Genomic DNA, 8450 nt, shown 5'->3' with positions numbered 1-8450 from the left:
GGGCACAGCTGCCGACTAATCTGGCACCAACATTACATTGACAATACCAGCCTGATATTGGGGTCAGTCCATTAGAATATTCAATCCAAAGATTGTACACCGTCGAAGCAACATGTCGTGAACGAATCTGAACTTTGATCAAGTCAGGTTTCTCCCTGCATATCATACTGACCATCTTCAGTTAAGTGCTCTTTGGTGTAGGATTTTGCCTGTATCAGCTGATATACCCCCATGGTAAGGTCTCTCAACTCTGTGTATCGTGTTCTCGCTTGTTGTGGCTGTGAGAGTGGGGAATAACAACAGCGATACTTTTCTTCCAGTTCACGTTTATTCGCCATACGTCACTCCTAATTACAGAGTCAATTCCGGACTATCCGGAATAGGGTATATACTAGTAAACAAACAAACATTTTCCGGATTCATAAATTCTATGGTCATATACAGTACATCCGCCCGCAAAAACAAAATGCTGACAATTTTGGATGAACCATAGAATTTCGCAATGAAAATAATCAAATACTGAACAATGTCAATTTTCTCTATCTTGATACATATTATACACAAGAACATCTGCATGGTATCTTCAACATGTAATTGTCCATTACTGAGGAATCTTGATAAGCATGCCTGAATATCACTTATGAAATGACTTGGGTAACAAATGTGCTATTCACTAACAGGATAAAGCAACTAAAAAAACATTGCATCCATTGGGTTGACCACAATTAGTATAATCATATACTAGACAGATCAATAATCCAAAAATACTATCCATGATGAAGTGAAGCACCAACACATTCTTATCTGTGTGACAATATATGTCATCTCTGGTATAGAACGTGATAAAAAATACAGGTCTGAACTTGTGTTAACTTCCTCTGACAAGGTAACATGTGAAGTAGGTTATATCAAGATGAACAAGAACTGGATTCTGTAATTCAACATTACAATGAAAAGAACATTGTGAAAGAAAAAGTAACTAACAATATGCAAACCAAACAACTGAACATCATAGGAAATAACTCAATGCTTATCCAATGACAAATAAGGGCAACATAAAATTCAATTGCACCTGCAGCCATTATCTTGAGCAAAAATACAATTGATTCGGAATATTCAAATTGATCAACAATATCATTGTTATCCACCGAGTTTCAAATTGATAAACTTATGATATTAGATCTGCACATCATTCAAGGTTAATAAAATTCACAATAAAATTCATGAACAATTTAATGTAATACATTAATCAAAACCTATGGAAATTCTATACATTATTCCTTATTTATTGCATATAACATAGAAGTTAAGCAGTGCTTGCCAACATCTCATACCAATCTCAGATGATTAATATAACTTCATCCAATATCAAAGGTAATTATCAAAATCTGCAAATTAATCATGGTCAAGTTTAAATTGTAATGACAATACCATGCTTTCATAAAAAGAAATTTGAAAGCACTACATTCAAAATTCTATCAACATATTATTTAGAACACTTAAGCTTATTCAAGGTAAGTATAAACTGATCAAGTCATTAATATAAAAGTTCTGTACTAAGGAACATAAGTCAATCAAAACTAATTCACTGGCATATAGTAATTCATATCCTAATGATCTAACACTGGTGGTGGTTTCCTCATCACTTGCTGACGTGTTTTGAGGTTTAAGTCAGCTTTGTCTATCCACATCGCATTCTGAGCTGGTTCACCAGCAAAGTGAACCAGGTAACGAATATTTGGTTCTGAACCTTTCTGTGCCAGAACACGCTTGACTTTGTAATACTTGGAACCATCAGATTCAGTAGTACTTATCGCAGGAGGTGAGCGCCGGGGCCGGGGAAGTTTCCCGAAGACTGACAAGGCGGTTGTGTACCCCTCTGGGTTTCTTCTTCACCGGTACCACATGGCCATGGACCAGTCTGTGGATGATGGACAGTTACACAATCTGACGCTGCATGTCCATGCTGTTGACACAATTGACACACCGTGTCTGGTTGACTGTCATTAATTTCAGCCCAGGAACAGTTACATTTGGTATGACCTTGACCCTGACACTTAAACATACCACTTTGTTTGTCCTTTGAACTCTGCTTACAGGTTGAGCTTGATCCTGTCAAGATAAAGCTGTCGTTTCTAGCTTGGATAATTTCATCTCCAACAAATCTATTTTGGCTTGCATTTCTGAAACACAGGGTTCTGGCGACTTCTTCACAGCATTTACAGGTAATGGTAAGGCCTGTGATCGGTAACCAAAGGAATCCCCAAGTCGAGCACTTTGGTATGCTTCTTCTAGTGTGCTTGGCTTACCAGAATTAACAAAGAATTGGAGCATGGCAGGTAAGCCATCAGTAAATCTTGCTAACATGTCCATAGAAGACTTGCCAAGTTTGTTTCCAACTTTCAGTATTGATGAATAAAAGTCCTCAATGCACATCCCAGGAGACAGCTTTAAATCATTAAATGTACGGGTCTCCACATATACATTGGAAGGGCAGGGTTTGACGTACATGGAATTGAATTCTAATTTCAGAGTGTTCCATGATGCCTTACACAACTGATCTAGCCCCTGATACCACATGTAAGCTGGTCCGCTTAAATGCAAAGAAAAGGCTGAAACCATTTTCGGGATATTTGCTTGCGATGTCACATCTAGCCCCTGAAAAGTCATGTAAGCTTCAAAGTCATGCAAAAATTTGTGAGCGTCCTTATTTGGATAGCCATGGAATTTCGGAATTTGAATTGGACAAACCGATAATACCGCAGGAGAAATGTTTGTCGTAGACGGAGGCCCGTTAGGCCTCTCCTGTGATTGCAAATAACATGGTTTCGTTGGATTAGGTGGGAAAAGCACTTTCCGAACATCTGTGGATGTAAATGGGCTGAAGTCGTCATCGAACGATTGCCATCCTGGACGAGGAATTTGATCACAGTTAGGTACAGTATGGTATGGGTTTGTAGCATGCATTGTCCCTTCGCAGGAGCGCGAATCTAACACAGTGCACGTGTATGGCGCGAACTGGGAACTAGGTCATTTCGTTCCATCAGGGAAATTTATGTTCATAAAGTAATGTAGGCCGCAATAATACAGTTCATCATGAAATCTCTCCAAACATAAGTATGTCATAAGTTCGATTCTCCACCATGTATCGTGTTCTCGCTTGTTGTGGCTGTGAGAGTGGGGAATAACAACAGCGATACTTTTCTTCCAGTTCACGTTTATTCGCCATACGTCACTCCTAATTACAGAGTCAATTCCGGACTATCCGGAATAGGGTATATACTAGTAAACAAACAAACATTTTCCGGATTCATAAATTCTATGGTCATATACAGTACATCTGGTTCTGATAACTTTGGGAAATCAGGCTTCCTTGTTAACCCTTCTGCCTCGATAAGAGTTTGAAGTTGGTAGGTGTTTTGGACAATGCCATCATTCTCTCGGCAATTACAATGTCATTGGGAAAATTCTCTTGACTTTCCACAAAGGAAACATCGCGATTCAGTAAGCGTAGCTCGTGGAATATAAAGTTTGATTTTTTTAGAGTCGGGTGTCTCATTCTGATGGTCTAAACCACTGTTAGAATGCTGCTCTACCGGTTCATGGTGTTTGTAGAATCTCCCTCTGCATTTCTTACATACAGGGTCACCTAAACATAAATCTTTATTGATGTTATCTCTCAAGAAAGACAAAACATCTGCCTGATTCAGACAATATATTCTGACTTTATAATCTGCTTTGCAGCAAGCGCACTGCTTGTGTACTGGCATTTTACAAAAATAACAAAAAGTTAATAAAAACTCAACAAAATACTATAATACTATTATATATATGTCACACTTGTATGAATGAAAGTATATTTAACGGTTTAGTGATACACAAGATATGTGCATAAGTCAATTCATGTACGAACTGCACAGAACAAAGTATACTTATATATCTGGATATACCATGTGTTACATACACTGCATTGTAGATTACTGAAGTTTGCTAGTGTTTAAAACAAGACCATGAACAAGGTATACATCAGGGAGATGTCATGTCATACTATTTTATGTTAAAGCTCTAGTGTCAAACCGTCTTATGCTAAAGCTCAAGAATACAACTAATGCACGGAAGAATTATTATACTGTGAAATTTATTTGAAATAATTTTTCATACAGTATAATTCAATATTCATTTTCATTAACCGGAATAAGATAGTGACTGGTTCTCTTGCACTTTAAACTGTAACTAGTCTATTTAAATGGCACGCCTCTCTTACCCTGACTGTAACTTCTTCATTCTTCTCCGATTCCTTCAACTACAACAACTGGAAAAAGCCAGAACGACTTGCGAAACATGCCCAGAGTAGCAGCCATAGGGTAGCCATGACAAAGTGGATCACAGCAAAGGCAAATAAAAAGCAAGAACATCAGTCCTGGTGCAGCTAGATAGTGCACACAGAGATGTGGTCCGCAGGAACAGAGCTTATTTGATAGTTATTGTGGAATCACTCCTCTACACTGCACAACAAAATATCTTCCAGAGAGGGCATGTAGGAGATAGATCTAGCATTGGACAGCAGTCAGACGTCAACCGTGGAAACTTGATCGAGCTTTTGCATCTCCGACATCCCATGGCTAGCTGACAGGTTATAGTCACAACTAGAAGTCCATCAGCAGTGGCTGTCGCCAGAGATTCAAAACGAGATTCTGGAGATTGCATCTGACCTCGTGTTGCAAGACATATCTAAAGCAGTGGAAGAGTCTGGCAGGTTCAGCATCATAGTTGATGAAACGTGTGACAAAAGCAACAAGGAGCAATTGTCAGTGTGACTGCGTTATATCTGCAATGGTCAACCTACAGAATCATTCATTGGCTTCTATGAAGTTACATCCACAACAGGCAAGGCGCTCTTCAAAATGGTGCAGAATGTGTTGGACAGCGTAGTGTTAAGAATGGATGATCTAGTTGGTCAGTCCTACGACGGAGCATCGAACATGTCTGGTCACAAGAAGGGTGTGGCAACTAGAGTACAGGAAGTCGCACCTAAGGCTCTTTATGTTCATTGATATGGGCACCTGCTCAACCTTGCTTTGCAAGATACGTTACAAGAAAACAAAGTTTTAAGAAATGCCCTTGGTGTTGTGCAGTCCCTGCACATTTTTTCAATTCTCCAAAAAGAGAAGGTATTCTCCGCTCTGTGGTTATGCCGGATCTTGATTCACAACCATACCAATCTTACATAAAGTTGAAGTCCCAGAGTGAGACACGTTGGGCCTGTCGATGGGAGGCGGTGAAAGCCATTGAACAACAGCGAGAGAGAATATATCTTGCCCTGATACAACTATCCAAGGACAAGGATGCAAAAACTTCCATTGATGCTAGAGGTCTTGTAAAGGCCATGCTGGAATTCGAGTTTGTAGTGGGACTGCACACTTTGAAGGTGATCTTCTTAAACACGAATGCCCTGGCAAGCTACCTGCAGGGTCATGAAGTCGACGTGATGGCTGCAAAAACTACATGTCAAGCCACGATCAAAACCTTGTCTACGTGCAGGGATGAAGATATGTTATCCCTGATTTGGGGAAAAGCCCAAATAAGTGCACATAATATCAGTGAGGTGGCAGCAGACTTCGAAGAGGTAAAGACAGCAAAAAGGCAAACAAAGCCATCCAGGAGGCTGCAAGCTCTATTGGGAGAAAATCAATATCAACCCATCTCCTTCACTGACATGAAGAGAGCAAGAATTGAGGTCTACTATGATGCACTGGACAGAGTTCTCTCTGAAATGAAGGAGATATTTGCAAGTAGGGACACCGACTTATTAACATCGCTAGCAGATATTGTGCAGGGAAAAGCATCTGAAGACAGCTTCAAGGTAGTGTCGGCCTTCTATGGCATTGAGGAAGATATCCTGGTGGCTGAAGCTGACATTTTCATAATGTGGAAAGCGTGGAATTGAAAACGGCAAATCAGGTGGTCAGCTATCGCACTTCAACTCTCTCTGTGAAACCTTGCCACATTTCACTAAGGTGGCGACAACACTGGCAGTCATACCAGCAACCTCCTGTTCCGCAGAGAGGTCTTTCTCATGCTTGAGAAGGCTGAAAACGTACCTGCGATCCACTATGGGCCAAACCAGATTGTCGCCATTGGGTCTTCTTTGCATTGAAAGAAGCTATGTAAATAAGGTGGACATAAACACTATTGAAGATGTATTAGGCAGACGGAAGGGCAGAAACAGCATGTTCTAGGTTAATTTGCCCTGGACTATGTTATCTTACTCTTGGGGCTTTTGCGGATTCCTATTTTCTATATGATACATGTATGTTGGACTTAGTGATGATATGCTCATCATGTCACATATCTCACATGTCTGTACTGGGATGTTGCTGTGATGTGTGGAAATACCTCATACTGAATACCATGTCCTTCTAATTTTCCTTCAATGTGTAGCCTATATGTCTGCATTCAGGAGTGAGTATTAGTTTTAGGTGTTGAGGCACAAACTATGACCTACAGCTGTATTATCAGCTTCAATAAAGAATAGCACAGTGTACTTGCTTTTGCTGTACTTTCTCTATGCCAAAGTTTTCGATTTTACCCCAGTATTTGCCGATATAATATAGAGGTTTGATGGTTTTTCCATTGATACATGCAAATTAGAGAAATTCTGGAGTTTTGTTAACCCCCCACCCCCGCCCCCAAGCAAACCTCTCCTCCTACGCCTGTGCACTGTTTTGAGTTTCATTTGATTGTTTAAAGATATTATTTTCAGCAATGTTGTCAGTGCTGAATACATACGATGGTGTTCGGAGTATTCAATATATATATATTCAATATAATGAGATTTCTGTGGTGTAATGAGATGTATTTTTACAGTCAATGCCGGTATGGTTGGTATCACAAGCGATGTCGAGTATTACACAGCTTAAAGACGGGATCTACACTCATTGCGACTTTCTTCCGGTTTGCCCAATACATCGATTTTTAATATTAGACAGCAAAACTGTATATTTCCTCGAGAATTGTATACCTATCTCTAAATAAACACAGTTCAGATATTATTTGTGGAATCTATTCCCATAGCTCTTTTCATTTATCCAACAAATTATAATTATCTTCATCATCTCCAAGTGCCGTGACTCTAAACAGAGACGTATATATCACATACAATTGAGTCTAACTCTTCAATGTCCAAATGTTCACATGTGATATATACATCTCTGCTCTAAATGACGATGAGATGTTGACTCAATCAGTTGTGACTCTAAATGATGATGAGAGGCTGAGTACAACAGCTGTGACTCTAAATGACGATGAGATGCTGAGTACAACAGCTTTGACTCTATATGACGATGAGATGTTGACTCAATCAGTTGTGACTCTAAATGACGATGAGATGCTAGATACAACAGCTTTGACCCTAAATGACGATGAGATGCTGGGTACAACAGCTTTGACTCTAAATGACGATGAGATGTTGACTCCAACAGCTGTGTCTCTAAATGATGAGATATTGATATACAAGCACAGCAGGGTTTTTGAGAAAAAGTAGTTTTTTAGAATAACAAATTCTTTGGTTGTCTAGAATTTTTGTACCTATATACCTATCTAGTCCGTGGAAAATTGACTATAATCTACATAGATTTGACAAACCATATCAGCACTTCCAGATGTAATGACGTCTGCACGACTTCCAGAAACACCAATTTCTTCCCTAGGTCCGGCAGCTTCCACCTAGTCTGGCCTTTGCTACCTTGAACTCCTCTGTAAAGCCTAATGCTGGAGGAGAAAATGGGTTGGACACCAAGCGACCTTGGTAGTATCTGCTGATGGATCTTGCCAGTCATTCAACTGTTTTAAAACTATTATACTTTCACGTTAATCAAATTTACTGTAACACATCACATTCTTCATGTATGGCTTGGTGTTAGTGGATTGATATTTACCATATCCAGAGACATATCAACCTTTGCAATTTGATCTCTATCCATTAGCCTTTCTGAGGGTCAGTAAATTTGAGCTCTATCCATTAGCCTTTCTGAGGGTCAGTCAATTTGATCTCTATCCATTAGCCTTCCGAGGGTCAGTCAATTTGATCTCTATCCATTAGCCTTTCTGAGGGTCAGTCAATTTGATCTCTATCCATTAGCCTTTCTGAGGGTCAGTAAATTTGATCTCTATCTATTAGCCTTTCTGAGGGTCAGTCAATTTGATCTCTATCCATTAGCCTTTCTGAGGGTCAGTCAATTTGATTGCTTTCCTGAAAACCAACTGCTTAAAAAACACATTTATGCAGTTAGTTAGTTGTGAGTAAGCCATAAATTCACCAGCATGTTTATAACACAGTAATTTACACAAGGTGTATATTGTTTGTATTACTACAGTCTTCTTAAAAAACACTGGTATTGACTACTGTCACCCATTTATTTCCCAAAAGGCAGTAATGCTCAAGACTGTTC

Source organism: Ylistrum balloti, unplaced genomic scaffold, assembly GCF_031769215.1.
Source record: "Ylistrum balloti isolate Yb309-2 unplaced genomic scaffold, AGI_CSIRO_Ybal_v1 Utg371810, whole genome shotgun sequence".
NCBI classification, from domain to species: Eukaryota; Metazoa; Mollusca; class Bivalvia; order Pectinida; family Pectinidae; genus Ylistrum; species Ylistrum balloti.
This window is presented reverse-complemented; position numbering follows the sequence as displayed.